Raw genomic sequence first — 23,399 nt, forward strand, 5'->3', positions numbered from 1 at the left:
GTGTCTGGCCCAATTAGAGCTAAATATATTTTTATTGCACTGATTACAATATTTTTGATTCGGCATTTTTGTTGTTGTTTATTATATACAATTTCCTGGGTTTCAATTCAAAACTTTATACTGAATAAAAAATATCAGTTGGGTTCAGCTGTGTGATTTGTATGTGTGTGTGTATGTATGTATGTGTGTATGTGTGTTAATATTTTTTGGCTTTGGTATTTATATAAAATTTCTTGGGGTCCAAATCAAAACTTTATACTTAATAAACCTATGACAGGTTGTCAAAAATTCTGTATATTAAATCAAATAGATTTGTAATTCAATTTATACAAATCTGCAATATTTTTGTGTTTAAAAAATATGAGCAGCACTGCAACAACACACCCTTTCTCTTCAACAACTTTTTCAATACTGGCTGATATGCAATGCAAAATCTCTTTATATACCCTAAGCACGGACCGCATTGAAAACATCTGAAACAATAAGCCAATCAGAATATAACACATCATTACATTATGTCATAAGCAACCAATCAGAAAACAACACATGTCTAATAATTTGTTGCAAAACATGATGCAATAGAAATAAATCAGAAGTAGGTCACAAGTGGGCCGGAAGTAGGCAAACCGGAAGTAAACCGGAAGTGGACCGGAAGTGGACCGGAAGTGGACCGGAAGTAGACCGGAAGTGGACCGGAAGTAGACCGGAAGTAAATATGTGTGGGTGGGTGTGGGTGGGTATGGGTGGGTGTGGGTGGGTGTGGGTATGGGTGTGGGTGGCCTAGTTTTAAGTGTGGTCAAGAGGGGCATTTTTTTGACAAGTTTATGGACAACAATCTCACAGAAGTGCCTTTTATAAGTGTAGACAAATCAATCTGAGGGGCACTTCTTTTCTGAAAAATTCTCTTCCTTTCTGAAAAATTCTCTTCCTTTCTGAAAAATTCCCGAGGGCATTTTTACAAAAATCTTGGATTATGCAAGAGTTCCACACTTGAGCAAAAAGCTCATATAGGCATGTTGAGCCTGTTTTAAGTGTAGCAAAGCTGCTGGAGAGGAGCTCGTACTTTCTTGCGCCAATAATAGGTCAAAACATACTACTAATGTGCATCCGAATTTACTAAAAATTTTACCCATCATTTGAAGCTCCCTGTGTTCGAGTCTTGACCTAGGCATGTTGTTGTGACCCGTACGAGTGTCCTTTCATCACGTACTTATAATTCATTCATCCTTGTCGTCGCAATTAGTAAATATGAAAGGAAAGCGACGTAAATGCAAAATACAATATTTACGTAGCATTTAGAGGAATTGTCGTTAACCACTCATTCTTATCCTGTCACTTGCGATCATTTTTAGCATAAATAAGCTAGCGTATTTGTCAAATCTCTTCGAATGTAAGGTATACATTCCTAAGTATTGCAGCACAACTTTTTAAAATGTTCACGCCTTCAACGGGCGGTGAAGGTGAAGCCAATATTAATACATAAAATGCCAAATTTGAATTTGGAATCATAAGTATTATGTATTCAACAAGCAAGAAAAACTAGTTCATTTGATTGGTTTATTTTTCTACTAAAGGATGTATTGTTGCTAGCACCGAGGCTGGCAGTACTGGAACGACGTGGTTCAGTTTCCATGACGGAATACTTTTCATTATAAATATGGTATCTCGTTAATATGTAATCTTACAAATTCTTAAAAATCAGACAACTGTTTATTCAGGGGAATTCGTGATTGGAATGGTAATTTCGAAGCAACGAAAACATCTTTGAGATCTCTGCTAATACACTACCAACATCATGAAGTTTGGACGTTATGTTGGCGCTTATAACATTCTACGCCATGTCCAGAACGAATGCAGTGCACGCGAAAAGGGAACGGGAGGCTCTGGAAGCAAACGGAGTCAGTCCGATTTCCATATTTGAAACCGAGAGCGAGGTGCCGTTTCTTAGGTTCCAAATCAGGACGGTTGGCAACGTCAACTCTCTTGAAAGATTATTTATTGAATATTCCGAAACTTTCTTCTCTGATCTGATTGGGTCTTGTAGGCAGGCAGAAAGAAAACAGATCGTCCATCTGGTCTGTCCTTTCCGACTGGGTCAGCCAATTTCTTGGCGAACTAAACTCCTCACGGGATCGCAGCTCTCAACAAGTTTATCACGAAACAATCCTCCCAAAAAACCGACCGAACTTAACATTACGAAAAGGTACATTTATTGTTATCCATTTATTTTTCAGGGACGGCGCGAACGCAGTCCCTACTAACAAAAATTACGCGCCCGAGATATCCACGTTTGGGATATTCGCGGGGGTCAGCCCAACCGAAGTGCAATGGAAGAGCCTCACCCCGGGGGAACCGCCTTGCTGATCACGGTAGCCCCTACGCCAGGTAAGTATGCCTCGACCAGAAACCTCTCACATCCTACTCTATCTTCTCAACAAACTCCCATCGAGTGTTTCCACATATCTCAAAGTCTTTCGCAACTTGTCAGTGATAACTTATAATTGCTATGCACACTTTACACAGACAATATATCTACAAATAAATATGTTTAACTTATCTTCACAAGTAAAATTTGAACGACCTTTTTAAGGGAGGAAAACAAGCTACTCCTTGTGCTGCCATCTATTGAGAAACGTTTACTTACTCCAACATTCTCCACACTACGTTCAACTTTCACATTCGAATCTTGCTGGCTGGCTGGCTTTCTCGATTTCTGTCCCCTTCAGCGTCATGTCAATCACGTGACATACGTTTTGGTTCAGGGATCACGTACAGTTCGATTATTGCATGTCCGAAACCAACCTTCTCCCATTCACGCTCGAAAATAGGATGGGTTCCACTCGTCTGGTCTTAAAGAATGGAAATTTCCTCGTCAAAAAAGGAAAGAAAGTAGACTGATGGCAACAGAAATGCTTTGGGTTTTCTTCACGCAATTTGTCGTTTATCAGGAACGTTAAGGGAGGAAATGCGAGAGGGATGTACCGTACCGAGAAGACCTGCCGCGTCTATATATATATCTATAGACTTATATGTGTCTTCAGTTGCAATTACCTGTCATCTTATCAATCACATCTCAATTTGCACTTGTCGGTCTCTTTTCGGGTTGCTTGTCCTCCAAGACAAATCTCGGGTCTTCCCGATGGCCTACTGCTACCGCTGTATTGGATTCACTCACTCCAAGTGGAGCCACATTTGACTGTCTTTCGGTTCCACTCCAAACTGTACGTCCAGTCCCGATTAGCCTACCAGACAACAAATTCGACTTCAACTTTGAAAAACTTATGGACAACGAAAAAATCTCTCTTCTTGTGCCTATTACATGCAAAAATGTCAAATCAAGAACCTTCGCTACAAATAGTGCTCGGTGGGAGGGGGGACGCGAGGATGACAAAATTCTCCTATGCAATGTCTCATTTTCACCACGTCACATCTAAAAATGACACCTCCTCCACGGTTTCTTTAAACATTCTCCCAGACACAATTTTTCACTTCAAGCGCAGGTTAAAACAAAACAAAAACATAAGTTTCTATCTAAACAGCATATGTAACTCATGTATAAATGTGCCGGAACACTGCCTGCTTGCTATACTTCAAACAAGTCGCACTCTAAAGCTGTTATCGTCTATTAATCGAGGGGTCAGGGGAACGATACTCGGTCGAGACACATAATGGCTCGGATCCCACTCTAAGCTGTAGGTCCGGTCCAAGTTAACCTATCTGTGCATAAAACTGGAATATTTACATCACAAACTCAAAAACACGGTTTAGCAGAAATTTTCACATAAATGTGCATCCGAATTTACTAAAAATTTTACCCATCATTTGAAGCTCCCTGTGTTCGAGTCTTGACCTAGGCATGTTGTTGTGAGCCGTACGAGTGTCCTTTCATCACGTACTTATAATTCATTCATCCTTGTCGTCGCAATTAGTAAATATGAAAGGAAAGCGACGTAAATGCAAAATACAATATTTACGTAGCATTTAGAGGAATTGTCGTTAACCACTCATTCTTATCCTGTCACTTGCGATCATTTTTAGCATAAATAAGCTAGCGTATTTGTCAAATCTCTTCGAATGTAAGGTATACATTCCTAAGTATTGCAGCACAACTTTTTAAAATGTTCACGCCTTCAACGGGCGGTGAAGGTGAAGCCAATATTAATACATAAAATGCCAAATTTGAATTTCGAAACATAAGTATTATGTATTCAACAAGCAAGAAAAACTAGTTCATTTGATTGGTTTATTTTTCTACTAAAGGATGTATTGTTGCTAGCACCGAGGCTGGCAGTACTGGAACGACGTGGTTCAGTTTCCATGACGGAATACTTTTCATTATAAATATGGTATCTCGTTAATATGTAATCTTACAAATTCTTAAAAATCAGACAACTGTTTATTCAGGGGAATTCGTGATTGGAATGGTAATTTCGAAGCAACGAAAACATCTTTGAGATCTCTGCTAATATGTAGGACGACTACCAACATCATGAAGTTTGGACGTTATGTTGGCGCTTATAACATTCTACGCCATGTCCAGAACGAATGCAGTGCACGCGAAAAGGGAACGGGAGGATCTGGAAGCAAAGGGAGTCAGTCCGATTTCCATATTTGAAACCGAGAGCGAGGTGCCGTTCCTTAGGTTCCAAATCAGGACGGTTGGCAACGTCAACTCTCTTGAAAGATTATTTATTGAATATTCCGAAACTTTCTTCTCTGATCTGATTGGGTCTTGTAGGCAGGCAGAAAGAAAACAGATCGTCCATCTGGTCTGTCCTTTCCGACTGGGTCAGCCAATTTCTTGGCGAACTAAACTCCTCACGGGATCGCAGCTCTCAACAAGTTTATCACGAAACAATCCTCCCAAAAAACCGACCGAACTTAACATTACGAAAAGGTACATTTATTGTTATCCATTTATTTTTCAGGGACGGCGCGAACGCAGTCCCTACTAACAAAAATTACGCGCCCGAGATATCCACGTTTGGGATATTCGCGGGGGTCAGCCCAACCGAAGTGCAATGGAAGAGCCTCACCCCGGGGGAACCGCCTTGCTGATCACGGTAGCCCCTACGCCAGGTAAGTATGCCTCGACCAGAAACCTCTCACATCCTACTCTATCTTCTCAACAAACTCCCATCGAGTGTTTCCACATATCTCAAAGTCTTTCGCAACTTGTCAGTGATAACTTATAATTGCTATGCACACTTTACACAGACAATATATCTACAAATAAATATGTTTAACTTATCTTCACAAGTAAAATTTGAACGACCTTTTTAAGGGAGGAAATCAAGCTACTGCTTGTGCTGCCATCTATTGAGAAACGTTTACTTACTCCAACATTCTCCACACTACGTTCAACTTTCACATACGAATCTTGCTGGCTGGCTGGCTTTCTCGATTTCTGTCCCCTTCAGCGTCATGTCAATCACGTGACATACGTTTTGGTTCAGGGATCACGTACAGTTCGATTATTGCATGTCCGAAACCAACCTTCTCCCATTCACGCTCGAAAATAGGATGGGTTCCACTCGTCTGGTCTTAAAGAATGGAAATTTCCTCGTCAAAAAACGAAAGAAAGTAGACTGATGGCGACAGAAATGCTTTGGGTTTTCTTCACGCAATTTGTCGTTTATCAGGAAGGGAGGAAATGCGAGAGGGATGTACCGTACCGAGAAGACCTGCAGCGTCTATATATATCTATAGACTTATATGTGTCTTCAGTTGCAATTACCTGTCATCTTATCAATCACATCTCAATTTGCACTTGTCGGTCTCTTTTCGGGTTGCTTGTCCTCCAAGACAAATCTCGGGTCTTCCCGATGGCCTACTGCTACCGCTGTATTGGATTTACTCACTCCAAGTGGAGCCACATTTGACCGTCTTTCGGTTCCACTCCAAACTGCACGTCCAGTCCCAATTAGCCTACCAGACAACAAATTCGACTTCAACTTTGAAAAACTTATGGACAACGAAAAAATCTCTCTTCTTGTGCCTATTACATGCAAAAATGTCAAATCAAGAACCTTCGCTACAAATAGTGCTCGGTGGGAGGGGGGACGCGAGGATGACAAAATTCTCCTATGCAATGTCTCATTTTCACCACGTCACATCTAAAAATGACACCTCCTCCACGGTTTCTTTAAACATTCTCCCAGACACAATTTTTCACTTCAAGCGCAGGTTAAAACAAAACAAAAACATAAGTTTCTATCTAAACAGCATATGTAACTCATGTATAAATGTGCCGGAACACTGCCTGCTTGCTATTCTTCAAACAAGTCGCACTCTAAAGCTGTTATCGTCTATTAATCGAGGGGTCAGGGGAACGATACTCGGTCGAGACACATAATGGCTCGGATCCCACTCTAAGCTGTAGGTCCGGTCCAAGTTAACCTATCTGTGCATAAAACTGGAATATTTACATCACAAACTCAAAAACACGGTTTAGCAGAAATTTTCACATAAATGTGCATCCGAATTTACTAAAAATTTTACCCATCATTTGAAGCTCCCTGTGTTCGAGTCTTGACCTAGGCATGTTGTTGTGAGCCGTACGAGTGTCCTTTCATCACGTACTTATAATTCATTCATCCTTGTCGTCGCAATTAGTAAATATGAAAGGAAAGCGACGTAAATGCAAAATACAATATTTACGTAGCATTTAGAGGAATTGTCGTTAACCACTCATTCTTATCCTGTCACTTGCGATCATTTTTAGCATAAATAAGCTAGCGTATTTGTCAAATCTCTTCGAATGTAAGGTATACATTTCTAAGTATTGCAGCACAACTTTTTAAAATGTTCACGCCTTCAACGGGCGGTGAAGGTGAAGCCAATATTAATACATAAAATGTCCAATTTGAATTTGGAAACATAAGTATTATGTATTCAACAAGCAAGAAAAACTAGTTCATTTGATTGGTTTCTTTTTCTACTAAAGGATGTATTGTTGCTAGCACCGAGGCTGGCAGTACTGGAACGACGTGGTTCAGTTTCCATGACGGAATACTTTTCATTATAAATATGGTATCTCGTTAATATGTAATCTTACAAATTCTTAAAAATCAGACAACTGTTTATTCAGGGGAATTCGTGATTGGAATGGTAATTTCGAAGCAACGAAAACATCTTTGAGATCTCTGCTAATATGTAGGACGACTACCAACATCATGAAGTTTGGACGTTATGTTGGCGCTTATAACATTCTACGCCATGTCCAGAACGAATGCAGTGCACGCGAAAAGGGAACGAGGCTCTGGAAGCAAAGGGAGTCAGTCCGATTTCCATATTTGAAACCGAGAGCGAGGTGCCGTTCCTTAGGTTCCAAATCAGGACGGTTGGCAACGTCAACTCTCTTGAAAGATTATTTATTGAATATTCCGAAACTTTCTTCTCTGATCTGATTGGGTCTTGTAGGCAGGCAGAAAGAAAACAGATCGTCCATCTGGTCTGTCCTTTCCGACTGGGTCAGCCAATTTCTTGGCGAACTAAACTCCTCACGGGATCGCAGCTCTCAACAAGTTTATCACGAAACAATCCTCCCAAAAAACCGACCGAACTTAACATTACGAAAAGGTACATTTATTGTTATCCATTTATTTTTCAGGGACGGCGCGAACGCAGTCCCTACTAACAAAAATTACGCGCCCGAGATATCCACGTTTGGGATATTCGCGGGGGTCAGCCCAACCGAAGTGCAATGGAAGAGCCTCACCCCGGGGGAACCGCCTTGCTGATCACGGTAGCCCCTACGCCAGGTAAGTATGCCTCGACCAGAAACCTCTCACATCCTACTCTATCTTCTCAACAAACTCCCATCGAGTGTTTCCACATATCTCAAAGTCTTTCGCAACTTGTCAGTGATAACTTATAATTGCTATGCACACTTTACACAGACAATATATCTACAAATAAATATGTTTAACTTATCTTCACAAGTAAAATTTGAACGACCTTTTTAAGGGAGGAAAACAAGATACTCCTTGTGCTGCCATCTATTGAGAAACGTTTACTTACTCCAACATTCTCCACACTACGTTCAACTTTCACATACGAATCTTGCTGGCTGGCTGGCTTTCTCGATTTCTGTCCCCTTCAGCGTCATGTCAATCACGTGACATACGTTTTGGTTCAGGGATCACGTACAGTTCGATTATTGCATGTCCGAAACCAACCTTCTCCCATTCACGCTCGAAAATAGGATGGGTTCCACTCGTCTGGTCTTAAAGAATGGAAAATTCCTCGTCAAAAAAGGAAAGAAAGTAGACTGATGGCGACAGAAATGCTTTGGGTTTTCTTCACGCAATTTGTCGTTTATCAGGAACGTTAAGGGAGGAAATGCGAGAGGGATGTACCGTACCGAGAAGACCTGCCGCGTCTATATATATATCTATAGACTTATATGTGTCTTCAGTTGCAATTACCTGTCATCTTATCAATCACATCTCAATTTGCACTTGTCGGTCTCTTTTCGGGTTGCTTGTCCTCCAAGACAAATCTCGGGTCTTCCCGATGGCCTACTGCTACCGCTGTATTGGATTCACTCACTCCAAGTGGAGCCACATTTGACTGTCTTTCGGTTCCACTCCAAACTGTACGTCCAGTCCCGATTAGCCTACCAGACAACAAATTCGACTTCAACTTTGAAAAACTTATGGACAACGAAAAAATCTCTCTTCTTGTGCCTATTACATGCAAAAATGTCAAATCAAGAACCTTCGCTACAAATAGTGCTCGGTGGGAGGGGGGACGCGAGGATGACAAAATTCTCCTATGCAATGTCTCATTTTCACCACGTCACATCTAAAAATAACACCTTCTCCACGGTTTCTTTAAACATTCTCCCCGACACAATTTTCACTTCAAGCGCAGGTTAAAACAAAACAAAAACATAAGTTTCTATCTAAACAGCATATGTAACTCATGTATAAAGGTGCCGGAACACTGCCTGCTTGCTATGCTTCAAACAAGTCGCACTCTAAAGCTGTTATCGTCTATTAATCGAGGGGTCAGGGGAACGATACTCGGTCGAGACACATAATGGCTCGGATCCCACTCTAAGCTGTAGGTCCGGTCCAAGTTAACCTATCTGTGCATAAAACTGGAATATTTACATCACAAACTCAAAAACACGGTTTAGCAGAAATTTTCACATAAATGTGCATCCGAATTTACTAAAAATTTTACCCATCATTTGAAGCTCCCTGTGTTCGAGTCTTGACCTAGGCATGTTGTTGTGAGCCGTACGAGTGTCCTTTCATCACGTACTTATAATTCATTCATCCTTGTCGTCGCAATTAGTAAATATGAAAGGAAAGCGACGTAAATGCAAAATACAATATTTACGTAGCATTTAGAGGAATTGTCGTTAACCACTCATTCTTATCCTGTCACTTGCGATCATTTTTAGCATAAATAAGCTAGCGTATTTGTCAAATCTCTTCGAATGTAAGGTATACATTCCTAAGTATTGCAGCACAACTTTTTAAAATGTTCACGCCTTCAACGGGCGGTGAAGGTGAAGCCAATATTAATACATAAAATGTCCAATTTGAATTTGGAAACATAAGTATTATGTATTCAACAAGCAAGAAAAACTAGTTCATTTGATTGGTTTATTTTTCTACTAAAGGATGTATTGTTGCTAGCACCGAGGCTGGCAGTACTGGAACGACGTGGTTCAGTTTCCATGACGGAATACTTTTCATTATAAATATGGTATCTCGTTAATATGTAATCTTACAAATTCTTAAAAATCAGACAACTGTTTATTCAGGGGAATTCGTGATTGGAATGGTAATTTCGAAGCAACGAAAACATCTTTGAGATCTCTGTTAATATGTAGGACGACTACCAACATCATGAAGTTTGGACGTTATGTTGGCGCTTATAACATTCTACGCCATGTCCAGAACGAATGCAGTGCACGCGAAAAGGGAACGAGGCTCTGGAAGCAAAGGGAGTCAGTCCGATTTCCATATTTGAAACCGAGAGCGAGGTGCCGTTCCTTAGGTTCCAAATCAGGACGGTTGGCAACGTCAACTCTCTTGAAAGATTATTTATTGAATATTCCGAAACTTTCTTCTCTGATCTGATTGGGTCTTGTAGGCAGGCAGAAAGAAAACAGATCGTCCATCTGGTCTGTCTTTTCCGACTGGGTCAGCCAATTTCTTGGCGAACTAAACTCCTCACGGGATCGCAGCTCTCAACAAGTTTATCACGAAACAATCCTCCCAAAAAACCGACCGAACTTAACATTACGAAAAGGTACATTTATTGTTATCCATTTATTTTTCAGGGACGGCGCGAACGCAGTCCCTACTAACAAAAATTACGCGCCCGAGATATCCACGTTTGGGATATTCGCGGGGGTCAGCCCAACCGAAGTGCAATGGAAGAGCCTCACCCCGGGGGAACCGCCTTGCTGATCACGGTAGCCCCTACGCCAGGTAAGTATGCCTCGACCAGAAACCTCTCACATCCTACTCTATCTTCTCAACAAACTCCCATCGAGTGTTTCCACATATCTCAAAGTCTTTCGCAACTTGTCAGTGATAACTTATAATTGCTATGCACACTTTACACAGACAATATATCTACAAATAAATATGTTTAACTTATCTTCACAAGTAAAATTTGAACGACCTTTTTAAGGGAGGAAAACAAGATACTCCTTGTGCTGCCATCTATTGAGAAACGTTTACTTACTCCAACATTCTCCACACTACGTTCAACTTTCACATACGAATCTTGCTGGCTGGCTGGCTTTCTCGATTTCTGTCCCCTTCAGCGTCATGTCAATCACGTGACATACGTTTTGGTTCAGGGATCACGTACAGTTCGATTATTGCATGTCCGAAACCAACCTTCTCCCATTCACGCTCGAAAATAGGATGGGTTCCACTCGTCTGGTCTTAAAGAATGGAAATTTCCTCGTCAAAAAAGGAAAGAAAGTAGACTGATGGCGACAGAAATGCTTTGGGTTTTCTTCACGCAATTTGTCGTTTATCAGGAACGTTAAGGGAGGAAATGCGAGAGGGATGTACCGTACCGAGAAGACCTGCCGCGTCTATATATATCTATAGACTTATATGTGTCTTCAGTTGCAATTACCTGTCATCTTATTAATCACATCTCAATTTGCACTTGTCGGTCTCTTTTCGGGTGGCTTGTCCTCCAAGACAAATCTCGGGTCTTCCCGATGGCCTACTGCTACCGCTGTATTGGATTTACTCACTCCAAGTGGAGCCACATTTGACCGTCTTTCGGTTCCACTCCAAACTGTACGTCCAGTCCCAATTAGCCTACCAGACAACAAATTCGACTTCAACTTTGAAAAACTTATGGACAACGAAAAAATCTCTCTTCTTGTGCCTATTACATGCAAAAATGTCAAATCAAGAACCTTCGCTACAAATAGTGCTCGGTGGGAGGGGGGACGCGAGGATGACAAAATTCTCCTATGCAATGTCTCATTTTCACCACGTCACATCTAAAAATGACACCTCCTCCACGGTTTCTTTAAACATTCTCCCAGACAAAATTTTTCACTTCAAGCGCAGGTTAAAACAAAACAAAAACATAAGTTTCTATCTAAACAGCATATGTAACTCATGTATAAATGTGCCGGAACACTGCCTGCTTGCTATACTTCAAACAAGTCGCACTCTAAAGCTGTTATCGTCTATTAATCGAGGGGGTCAGGGGAACGATACTCGGTCGAGATACATAATGGCTCGGATCCCACTCTAAGCTGTAGGTCCGGTCCAAGTTAACCTATCTGTGCATAAAACTGGAATATTTACATCACAAACTCAAAAACACGGTTTAGCAGAAATTTTCACATAAATGTGCATCCGAATTTACTAAAAATTTTATCCATCATTTGAAGCTCCCTGTGTTCGAGTCTTGACCTAGGCATGTTGTTGTGAGCCGTACGAGTGTCCTTTCATCACGTACTTATAATTCATTCATCCTTGTCGTCGCAATTAGTAAATATGAAAGGAAAGCTACGTAAATGCAAAATACAATATTTACGTAGCATTTAGAGGAATTGTCGTTAACCACTCATTCTTATCCTGTCACTTGCGATCATTTTTAGCATAAATAAGCTAGCGTATTTGTCAAATCTCTTCGAATGTAAGGTAGACATTCCTAAGTATTGCAGCACAACTTTTTAAAATGTTCACGCCTTCAACGGGCGGTGAAGGTGAAGCCAATATTAATACATAAAATGCCAAATTTGAATTTGGAAACATAAGTATTATGTATTCAACAAGCAAGAAAAACTAGTTCATTTGATTGGTTTATTTTTCTACTAAAGGATGTATTGTTGCTAGCACCGAGGCTGGCAGTACTGGAACGACGTGGTTCAGTTTCCATGACGGAATACTTTTCATTATAAATATGGTATCTCGTTAATATGTAATCTTACAAATTCTTAAAAATCAGACAACTGTTTATTCAGGGGAATTCGTGATTGGAATGGTAATTTCGAAGCAACGAAAACATCTTTGAGATCTCTGCTAATACACTACCAACATCATGAAGTTTGGACGTTATGTTGGCGCTTATAACATTCTACGCCATGTCCAGAACGAATGCAGTGCACGCGAAAAGGGAACGGGAGGCTCTGGAAGCAAAGGGAGTCAGTCCGATTTCCATATTTGAAACCGAGAGCGAGGTGCCGTTCCTTAGGTTCCAAATCAGGACGGTTGGCAACGTCAACTCTCTTGAAAGATTATTTATTGAATATTCCGAAACTTTCTTCTCTGATCTGATTGGGTCTTGTAGGCAGGCAGAAAGAAAACAGATCGTCCATCTGGTCTGTCCTTTCCGACTGGGTCAGCCAATTTCTTGGCGAACTAAACTCCTCACGGGATCGCAGCTCTCAACAAGTTTATCACGAAACAATCCTCCCAAAAAACCGACCGAACTTAACATTACGAAAAGGTACATTTATTGTTATCCATTTATTTTTCAGGGACGGCGCGAACGCAGTCCCTACTAACAAAAATTACGCGCCCGAGATATCCACGTTTGGGATATTCGCGGGGGCCAGCCCAACCGAAGTGCAATGGAAGAGCCTCACCCCGGGGGAACCGCCTTGCTGATCACGGTAGCCCCTACGCCAGGTAAGTATGCCTCGACCAGAAACCTCTCACATCCTACTCTATCTTCTCAACAAACTCCCATCGAGTGTTTCCACATATCTCAAAGTCTTTCGCAACTTGTCAGTGATAACTTATAATTGCTATGCACACTTTACACAGACAATATATCTACAAATAAATATGTTTAACTTATCTTCACAAGTAAAATTTGAACGACCTTTTTAAGGGAGGAAAACAAGCTACTCCTTGTGCTGCCATCTATTGAGAAACGTTTACTTACTCCAACATTCTCCACACTACGTTCAACTTTCACATTCGAATCTTGCTGGCTGGCTGGCTTTCTCGATTTCTGTCCCCTTCAGCGTCATGTCAATCACGTGACATACGTTTTGGTTCAGGGATCACGTACAGTTCGATTATTGCATGTCCGAAACCAACCTTCTCCCATTCACGCTCGAAAATAGGATGGGTTCCACTCGTCTGGTCTTAAAGAATGGAAATTTCCTTGTCAAAAAAGGAAAGAAAGTAGACTGATGGCAACAGAAATGCTTTGGGTTTTCTTCACGCAATTTGTCGTTTATCAGGAACGTTAAGGGAGGAAATGCGAGAGGGATGTACCGTACCGAGAAGACCTGCAGCGTCTATATATATATCTATAGACTTATATGTGTCTTCAGTTGCAATTACCTGTCATCTTATCAATCACATCTCAATTTGCACTTGTCGGTCTCTTTTCGGGTTGCTTGTCCTCCAAGACAAATCTCGGGTCTTCCCGATGGCCTACTGCTACCGCTGTATTGGATTCACTCACTCCAAGTGGAGCCACATTTGACTGTCTTTCGGTTCCACTCCAAACTGTACGTCCAGTCCCGATTAGCCTACCAGACAACAAATTCGACTTCAACTTTGAAAAACTTATGGACAACGAAAAAATCTCTCTTCTTGTGCCTATTACATGCAAAAATGTCAAATCAAGAACCTTCGCTACAAATAGTGCTCGGTGGGAGGGGGGACGCGAGGATGACAAAATTCTCCTATGCAATGTCTCATTTTCACCACGTCACATCTAAAAATGACACCTCCTCCACGGTTTCTTTAAACATTCTCCCAGACACAATTTTTCACTTCAAGCGCAGGTTAAAACAAAACAAAAACATAAGTTTCTATCTAAACAGCATATGTAACTCATGTATAAATGTGCCGGAACACTGCCTGCTTGCTATACTTCAAACAAGTCGCACTCTAAAGCTGTTATCGTCTATTAATCGAGGGGTCAGGGGAACGATACTCGGTCGAGACACATAATGGCTCGGATCCCACTCTAAGCTGTAGGTCCGGTCCAAGTTAACCTATCTGTGCATAAAACTGGAATATTTACATCACAAACTCAAAAACACGGTTTAGCAGAAATTTTCACATAAATGTGCATCCGAATTTACTAAAAATTTTACCCATCATTTGAAGCTCCCTGTGTTCGAGTCTTGACCTAGGCATGTTGTTGTGAGCCGTACGAGTGTCCTTTCATTACGTACTTATAATTCATTCATCCTTGTCGTCGCAATTAGTAAATATGAAAGGAAAGCGACGTAAATGCAAAATACAATATTTACGTAGCATTTAGAGGAATTGTCGTTAACCACTCATTCTTATCCTGTCACTTGCGATCATTTTTAGCATAAATAAGCTAGCGTATTTGTCAAATCTCTTCGAATGTAAGGTATACATTCCTAAGTATTGCAGCACAACTTTTTAAAATGTTCACGCCTTCAACGGGCGGTGAAGGTGAAGCCAATATTAATACATAAAATGCCAAATTTGAATTTGGAAACATAAGTATTATGTATTCAACAAGCAAGAAAAACTAGTTCATTTGATTGGTTTATTTTTCTACTAAAGGATGTATTGTTGCTAGCACCGAGGCTGGCAGTACTGGAACGACGTGGTTCAGTTTCCATGACGGAATACTTTTCATTATAAATATGGTATCTCGTTAATATGTAATCTTACAAATTCTTAAAAATCAGACAACTGTTTATTAAGGGGAATTCGTGATTGGAATGGTAATTTCGAAGCAACGAAAACATCTTTGAGATCTCTGCTAATATGTAGGACGACTACCAACATCATGAAGTTTGGACGTTATGTTGGCGCTTATAACATTCTACGCCATGTCCAGAACGAATGCAGTGCACGCGAAAAGGGAACGGGAGGCTCTGGAAGCAAAGGGAGTCAGTCCGATTTCCATATTTGAAACCGAGAGCGAGGTGCCGTTCCTTAGGTTCCAAATCAGGACGGTTGGCAACGTCAACTCTCTTGAAAGATTATTTATTGAATATTCCGAAACTTTCTTCTCTGATCTGATTGGGTCTTGTAGGCAGGCAGAAAGAAAACAGATCGTCCATCTGGTCTGTCCTTTCCGACTGGGTCAGCCAATTTCTTGGCGAACTAAACTCCTCACGGGATCGCAGCTCTCAACAAGTTTATCACGAAACAATCCTCCCAAAAAACCGACCGAACTTAACATTACGAAAAGGTACATTTATTGTTATCCATTTATTTTTCAGGGACGGCGCGAACGCAGTCCCTACTAACAAAAATTACGCGCCCGAGATATCCACGTTTGGGATATTCGCGGGGGTCAGCCCAACCGAAGTGCAATGGAAGAGCCTCACCCCGGGGGAACCGCCTTGCTGATCACGGTAGCCCCTACGCCAGGTAAGTATGCCTCGACCAGAAACCTCTCACATCCTACTCTATCTTCTCAACAAACTCCCATCGAGTGTTTCCACATATCTCAAAGTCTTTCGCAACTTGTCAGTGATAACTTATAATTGCTATGCACACTTTACACAGACAATATATCTACAAATAAATATGTTTAACTTATCTTCACAAGTAAAATTTGAACGACCTTTTTAAGGGAGGAAATCAAGCTACTGCTTGTGCTGCCATCTATTGAGAAACGTTTACTTACTCCAACATTCTCCACACTACGTTCAACTTTCACATACGAATCTTGCTGGCTGGCTGGCTTTCTCGATTTCTGTCCCCTTCAGCGTCATGTCAATCACGTGACATACGTTTTGGTTCAGGGATCACGTACAGTTCGATTATTGCATGTCCGAAACCAACCTTCTCCCATTCACGCTCGAAAATAGGATGGGTTCCACTCGTCTGGTCTTAAAGAATGGAAATTTCCTCGTCAAAAAACGAAAGAAAGTAGACTGATGGCGACAGAAATGCTTTGGGTTTTCTTCACGCAATTTGTCGTTTATCAGGAAGGGAGGAAATGCGAGAGGGATGTACCGTACCGAGAAGACCTGCCGCGTCTATATATATCTATAGACTTATATGTGTCTTCAGTTGCAATTACCTGTCATCTTATCAATCACATCTCAATTTGCACTTGTCGGTCTCTTTTCGGGTTGCTTGTCCTCCAAGACAAATCTCGGGTCTTCCCGATGGCCTACTGCTACCGCTGTATTGGATTTACTCACTCCAAGTGGAGCCACATTTGACCGTCTTTCGGTTCCACTCCAAACTGTACGTCCAGTCCCAATTAGCCTACCAGACAACAAATTCGACTTCAACTTTGAAAAACTTATGGACAACGAAAAAATCTCTCTTCTTGTGCCTATTACATGCAAAAATGTCAAATCAAGAACCTTCGCTACAAATAGTGCTCGGTGGGAGGGGGGACGCGAGGATGACAAAATTCTCCTATGCAATGTCTCATTTTCACCACGTCACATCTAAAAATGACACCTCCTCCACGGTTTCTTTAAACATTCTCCCAGACACAATTTTTCACTTCAAGCGCAGGTTAAAACAAAACAAAAACATAAGTTTCTATCTAAACAGCATATGTAACTCATGTATAAATGTGCCGGAACACTGCCTGCTTGCTATGCTTCAAACAAGTCGCACTCTAAAGCTGTTATCGTCTATTAATCGAGGGGTCAGGGGAACGATACTCGGTCGAGACACATAATGGCTCGGATCCCACTCTAAGCTGTAGGTCCGGTCCAAGTTAACCTATCTGTGCATAAAACTGGAATATTTACATCACAAACTCAAAAACACGGTTTAGCAGAAATTTTCACATAAATGTGCATCCGAATTTACTAAAAATTTTACCCATCATTTGAAGCTCCCTGTGTTCGAGTCTTGACCTAGGCATGTTGTTGTGAGCCGTACGAGTGTCCTTTCATCACGTACTTATAATTCATTCATCCTTGTCGTCGCAATTAGTAAATATGAAAGGAAAGCGACGTAAATGCAAAATACAATATTTACGTAGCATTTAGAGGAATTGTCGTTAACCACTCATTCTTATCCTGTCACTTGCGATCATTTTTAGCATAAATAAGCTAGCGTATTTGTCAAATCTCATCGAATGTAAGGTATACATTCCTAAGTATTGCAGCACAACTTTTTAAAATGTTCACGCCTTCAACGGGCGGTGAAGGTGAAGCCAATATTAATACATAAAATGTCCAATTTGAATTTGGAAACATAAGTATTATGTATTCAACAAGCAAGAAAAACTAGTTCATTTGATTGGTTTATTTTTCTACTAAAGGATGTATTGTTGCTAGCACCGAGGCTGGCAGTACTGGAACGACGTGGTTCAGTTTCCATGACGGAATACTTTTCATTATAAATATGGTATCTCGTTAATATGTAATCTTACAAATTCTTAAAAATCAGACAACTGTTTATTAAGGGGAATTCGTGATTGGAATGGTAATTTCGAAGCAACAAAAACATCTTTGAGATCTCTGCTAATATGTAGGACGACTACCAACATCATGAAGTTTGGACGTTATGTTGGCGCTTATAACATTCTACGCCATGTCCAGAACGAATGCAGTGCACGCGAAAAGGGAACGAGGCACTGGAAGCAAAGGGAGTCAGTCCGATTTCCATATTTGAAACCGAGAGCGAGGTGCCGTTCCTTAGGTTCCAAATCAGGACGGTTGGCAACGTCAACTCTCTTGAAAGATTATTTATTGAATATTCCGAAACTTTCTTCTCTGATCTGATTGGGTCTTGTAGGCAGGCAGAAAGAAAACAGATCGTCCATCTGGTCTGTCCTTTCCGACTGGGTCAGCCAATTTCTTGGCGAACTAAACTCCTCACGGGATCGCAGCTCTCAACAAGCTTATCACGAAACAATCCTCCCAAAAAACCGACCGAACTTAACATTACGAAAAGGTACATTTATTGTTATCCATTTATTTTTCAGGGACGGCGCGAACGCAGTCCCTACTAACAAAAATTACGCGCCCGAGATATCCACGTTTGGGATATTCGCGGGGGTCAGCCCAACCGAAGTGCAATGGAAGAGCCTCACCCCGGGGGAACCGCCTTGCTGATCACGGTAGCCCCTACGCCAGGTAAGTATGCCTCGACCAGAAACCTCTCACATCCTACTCTATCCTCTCAACAAACTCCCATCGAGTGTTTCCACATATCTCAAAGTCTTTCGCAACTTGTCAGTGATAACTTATAATTGCTATGCACACTTTACACAGACAATATATCTACAAATAATATGTTTAACTTATCTTCACAAGTAAAATTTGAACGACCTTTTTAAGGGAGGAAAACAAGCTACTGCTTGTGCTGCCATCTATTGAGAAACGATTACTTACTCCAACATTCTCCACACTACGTTCAACTTTCACATTCGAATCTTGCTGGCTGGCTGGCTTTCTCGATTTCTGTCCCCTTCAGCGTCATGTCAATCACGTGACATACGTTTTGGTTCAGGGATCACGTACAGTTCGATTATTGCATGTCCGAAACCAACCTTCTCCCATTCACGCTCGAAAATAGGATGGGTTCCACTCGTCTGGTCTTAAAGAATGGAAATTTCCTCGTCAAAAAAGGAAAGAAAGTAGACTGATGGCGACAGAAATGCTTTGGGTTTTCTTCACGCAATTTGTCGTTTATCAGGAACGTTAAGGGAGGAAATGCGAGAGGGATGTACCGTACCGAGAAGACCTGCCGCGTCTATATATATATCTATAGACTTATATGTGTCTTCAGTTGCAATTACCTGTCATCTTATCAATCACATCTCAATTTGCACTTGTCGGTCTCTTTTCGGGTTGCTTGTCCTCCAAGACAAATCTCGGGTCTTCCCGATGGCCTACTGCTACCGCTGTATTGGATTCACTCACTCCAAGTGGAGCCACATTTGACTGTCTTTCGGTTCCACTCCAAACTGTACGTCCAGTCCCGATTAGCCTACCAGACAACAAATTCGACTTCAACTTTGAAAAACTTATGGACAACGAAAAAATCTTTCTTCTTGTGCCTATTACATGCAAAAATGTCAAATCAAGAACCTTCGCTACAAATAGTGCTCGGTGGGAGGGGGGACGCGAGGATGACAAAATTCTCCTATGCAATGTCTCATTTTCACCACGTCACATCTAAAAATGACACCTCCTCCACGGTTTCTTTAAACATTCTCCCAGACACAATTTTTCACTTCAAGCGCAGGTTAAAACAAAACAAAAACATAAGTTTCTATCTAAACAGCATATGTAACTCATGTATAAATGTGCCGGAACACTGCCTGCTTGCTATACTTCAAACAAGTCGCACTCTAAAGCTGTTATCGTCTATTAATCGAGGGGTCAGGGGAACGATACTCGGTCGAGACACATAATGGCTCGGATCCCACTCTAAACTGTAGGTCCGGTCCAAGTTAACCTATCTGTGCATAAAACTGGAATATTTACATCACAAACTCAAAAACACGGTTTAGCAGAAATTTTCACATAAATGTGCATCCGAATTTACTAAAAATTTTACCCATCATTTGAAGCTCCCTGTGTTCGAGTCTTGACCTAGGCATGTTGTTGTGACCCGTACGAGTGTCCTTTCATCACGTACTTATAATTCATTCATCCTTGTCGTCGCAATTAGTAAATATGAAAGGAAAGCGACGTAAATGCAAAATACAATATTTACGTAGCATTTAGAGGAATTGTCGTTAACCACTCATTCTTATCCTGTCACTTGCGATCATTTTTAGCATAAATAAGCTAGCGTATTTGTCAAATCTCTTCGAATGTAAGGTATACATTCCTAAGTATTGCAGCACAACTTTTTAAAATGTTCACGCCTTCAACGGGCGGTGAAGGTGAAGCCAATATTAATACATAAAATGCCAAATTTGAATTTGGAATCATAAGTATTATGTATTCAACAAGCAAGAAAAACTAGTTCATTTGATTGGTTTATTTTTCTACTAAAGGATGTATTGTTGCTAGCACCGAGGCTGGCAGTACTGGAACGACGTGGTTCAGTTTCCATGACGGAATACTTTTCATTATAAATATGGTATCTCGTTAATATGTAATCTTACAAATTCTTAAAAATCAGACAACTGTTTATTCAGGGGAATTCGTGATTGGAATGGTAATTTCGAAGCAACGAAAACATCTTTGAGATCTCTGCTAATATGTAGGACGACTACCAACATCATGAAGTTTGGACGTTATGTTGGCGCTTATAACATTCTACGCCATGTCCAGAACGAATGCAGTGCACGCGAAAAGGGAACGGGAGGCTCTGGAAGCAAAGGGAGTCAGTCCGATTTCCATATTTGAAACCGAGAGCGAGGTGCCGTTCCTTAGGTTCCAAATCAGGACGGTTGGCAACGTCAACTCTCTTGAAAGATTATTTATTGAATATTCCGAAACTTTCTTCTCTGATCTGATTGGGTCTTGTAGGCAGGCAGAAAGAAAACAGATCGTCCATCTGGTCTGTCCTTTCCGACTGGGTCAGCCAATTTCTTGGCGAACTAAACTCCTCACGGGATCGCAGCTCTCAACAAGTTTATCACGAAACAATCCTCCCAAAAAACCGACCGAACTTAACATTACGAAAAGGTAAATTTATTGTTATCCATTTATTTTTCATGGACGGCGCGAACGCAGTCCCTACTAACAAAAATTACGCGCCCGAGATATCCACGTTTGGGATATTCGCGGGGGTCAGCCCAACCGAAGTGCAATGGAAGAGCCTCACCCCGGGGGAACCGCCTTGCTGATCACGGTAGCCCCTACGCCAGGTAAGTATGCCTCGACCAGAAACCTCTCACATCCTACTCTATCTTCTCAACAAACTCCCATCGAGTGTTTCCACATATCTCAAAGTCTTTCGCAACTTGTCAGTGATAACTTATAATTGCTATGCACACTTTACACAGACAATATATCTACAAATAAATATGTTTAACTTATCTTCACAAGTAAAATTTGAACGACCTTTTTAAGGGAGGAAATCAAGCTACTGCTTGTGCTGCCATCTATTGAGAAACGTTTACTTACTCCAACATTCTCCACACTACGTTCAACTTTCACATACGAATCTTGCTGGCTGGCTGGCTTTCTCGATTTCTGTCCCCTTCAGCGTCATGTCAATCACGTGACATACGTTTTGGTTCAGGGATCACGTACAGTTCGATTATTGCATGTCCGAAACCAACCTTCTCCCATTCACGCTCGAAAATAGGATGGGTTCCACTCGTCTGGTCTTAAAGAATGGAAATTTCCTCGTCAAAAAACGAAAGAAAGTAGACTGATGGCGACAGAAATGCTTTGGGTTTTCTTCACGCAATTTGTCGTTTATCAGGAACGTTAAGGGAGGAAATGCGAGAGGGATGTACCGTACCGAGAAGACCTGCCGCGTCTATATATATCTATAGACTTATATGTGTCTTCAGTTGCAATTACCTGTCATCTTATCAATCACATCTCAATTTGCACTTGTCGGTCTCTTTTCGGGTTGCTTGTCCTCCAAGACAAATCTCGGGTCTTCCCGATGGCCTACTGCTACCGCTGTATTGGATTTACTCACTCCAAGTGGAGCCACATTTGACCGTCTTTCGGTTCCACTCCAAACTGTACGTCCAGTCCCAATTAGCCTACCAGACAACAAATTCGACTTCAACTTTGAAAAACTTATGGACAACGAAAAAATCTCTCTTCTTGTGCCTATTACATGCAAAAATGTCAAATCAAGAACCTTCGCTACAAATAGTGCTCGGTGGGAGGGGGGACGCGAGGATGACAAAATTCTCCTATGCAATGTCTCATTTTCACCACGTCACATCTAAAAATGACACCTCCTCCACGGTTTCTTTAAACATTCTCCCAGACACAATTTTTCACTTCAAGCGCAGGTTAAAACAAAACAAAAACATAAGTTTCTATCTAAACAGCATATGTAACTCATGTATAAATGTGCCGGAACACTGCCTGCTTGCTATGCTTCAAACAAGTCGCACTCTAAAGCTGTTATCGTCTATTAATCGAGGGGTCAGGGGAACGATACTCGGTCGAGACACATAATGGCTCGGATCCCACTCTAAGCTGTAGGTCCGGTCCAAGTTAACCTATCTGTGCATAAAACTGGAATATTTACATCACAAACTCAAAAACACGGTTTAGCAGAAATTTTCACATAAATGTGCATCCGAATTTACTAAAAATTTTACCCATCATTTGAAGCTCCCTGTGTTCGAGTCTTGACCTAGGCATGTTGTTGTGAGCCGTACGAGTGTCCTTTCATCACGTACTTATAATTCATTCATCCTTGTCGTCGCAATTAGTAAATATGAAAGGAAAGCGACGTAAATGCAAAATACAATATTTACGTAGCATTTAGAGGAATTGTCGTTAACCACTCATTCTTATCCTGTCACTTGCGATCATTTTTAGCATAAATAAGCTAGCGTATTTGTCAAATCTCATCGAATGTAAGGTATACATTCCTAAGTATTGCAGCACAACTTTTTAAAATGTTCACGCCTTCAACGGGCGGTGAAGGTGAAGCCAATATTAATACATAAAATGTCCAATTTGAATTTGGAAACATAAGTATTATGTATTCAACAAGCAAGAAAAACTAGTTCATTTGATTGGTTTATTTTTCTACTAAAGGATGTATTGTTGCTAGCACCGAGGCTGGCAGTACTGGAACGACGTGGTTCAGTTTCCATGACGGAATACTTTTCATTATAAATATGGTATCTCGTTAATATGTAATCTTACAAATTCTTAAAAATCAGACAACTGTTTATTAAGGGGAATTCGTGATTGGAATGGTAATTTCGAAGCAACAAAAACATCTTTGAGATCTCTGCTAATATGTAGGACGACTACCAACATCATGAAGTTTGGACGTTATGTTGGCGCTTATAACATTCTACGCCATGTCCAGAACGAATGCAGTGCACGCGAAAAGGGAACGAGGCAC

At 41.1% G+C, this 23,399-nt stretch overlaps 8 non-coding genes across 8 annotated transcripts; all 8 read right to left on the reverse strand.

Moving 5' to 3' along the window:
* Nucleotides 1-2,230: 2,230 nt before the first annotated feature.
* Nucleotides 2,231-2,393, reverse strand: LOC145982890 (U1 spliceosomal RNA). The gene has a single exon (XR_014441170.1). It is a non-coding gene; the product is annotated as a U1 spliceosomal RNA (small nuclear RNA).
* A 2,531-nt stretch (nt 2,394-4,924) lies between these two features.
* LOC145982892 (U1 spliceosomal RNA) lies at nt 4,925-5,087 on the reverse strand. Its single transcript, XR_014441171.1, has one exon. It is a non-coding gene; the product is annotated as a U1 spliceosomal RNA (small nuclear RNA).
* Nucleotides 5,088-7,608: 2,521 nt separating this feature from the next.
* LOC145982893 (U1 spliceosomal RNA) lies at nt 7,609-7,771 on the reverse strand. Its single transcript, XR_014441172.1, has one exon. It is a non-coding gene; the product is annotated as a U1 spliceosomal RNA (small nuclear RNA).
* A 2,528-nt stretch (nt 7,772-10,299) lies between these two features.
* On the reverse strand, nt 10,300-10,462 carry LOC145982894 (U1 spliceosomal RNA). Its single transcript, XR_014441173.1, has one exon. It is a non-coding gene; the product is annotated as a U1 spliceosomal RNA (small nuclear RNA).
* Nucleotides 10,463-12,984: 2,522 nt separating this feature from the next.
* On the reverse strand, nt 12,985-13,147 carry LOC145982917 (U1 spliceosomal RNA). The gene has a single exon (XR_014441196.1). It is a non-coding gene; the product is annotated as a U1 spliceosomal RNA (small nuclear RNA).
* A 2,531-nt stretch (nt 13,148-15,678) lies between these two features.
* LOC145982895 (U1 spliceosomal RNA) lies at nt 15,679-15,841 on the reverse strand. The gene has a single exon (XR_014441174.1). It is a non-coding gene; the product is annotated as a U1 spliceosomal RNA (small nuclear RNA).
* A 2,521-nt stretch (nt 15,842-18,362) lies between these two features.
* Nucleotides 18,363-18,525, reverse strand: LOC145982896 (U1 spliceosomal RNA). The gene has a single exon (XR_014441175.1). It is a non-coding gene; the product is annotated as a U1 spliceosomal RNA (small nuclear RNA).
* A 2,531-nt stretch (nt 18,526-21,056) lies between these two features.
* LOC145982920 (U1 spliceosomal RNA) lies at nt 21,057-21,218 on the reverse strand. The gene has a single exon (XR_014441199.1). It is a non-coding gene; the product is annotated as a U1 spliceosomal RNA (small nuclear RNA).
* Nucleotides 21,219-23,399: the final 2,181 nt, after the last annotated feature.

The sequence above is a fragment of the Lepisma saccharinum genome, unplaced genomic scaffold, assembly GCF_977018435.1.
Source record: "Lepisma saccharinum unplaced genomic scaffold, izLepSacc3.1 HAP1_SCAFFOLD_463, whole genome shotgun sequence".
NCBI classification, from domain to species: Eukaryota; Metazoa; Arthropoda; class Insecta; order Zygentoma; family Lepismatidae; genus Lepisma; species Lepisma saccharinum.